We start from the raw sequence: 496 nt of genomic DNA on the forward strand, positions 1-496 counted from the left end.
CATACAGCTGTATTATTTAATGGACAAGACATTACTGTGAACACTTGGCAAAATATCAAATATACATGTCTATATGCAAGCTATAATACATTATACACACATTATTCATAATGCATTCATGTATGACCTTACACCTTACATGTGTTAGCTCATGAGGGTGTGTAAGGTCTGTAGACCTTACACACCCTCATGAGCTAACACATGTAAGGTCTGTAGACCTTACACACCTTACATACCAGGCGGGTCTGGGGATACTCACAAGTTGCCGCAGGGCCAGCCCAGCCGATAGGCAGTATAGACAATGCTAAGGGTGCCGTCCATCCAGGAGGGGGTGCCAACAAGTAAGGAAAAAAAATAAAGTCAACTTCCACTGTTCTTATATTAAACCTAAACACAATTTAACTGTTAATATATGTATGTATAAAGCAAACATAAGCCCATATGATTTAACTACATACCAAAACCTATTAAGTAATGATGATAATAACTAGTGTGG

The sequence above is a fragment of the Thalassophryne amazonica genome, chromosome 19, assembly GCF_902500255.1.
Source record: "Thalassophryne amazonica chromosome 19, fThaAma1.1, whole genome shotgun sequence".
Lineage (NCBI taxonomy): Eukaryota > Metazoa > Chordata > Actinopteri > Batrachoidiformes > Batrachoididae > Thalassophryne > Thalassophryne amazonica.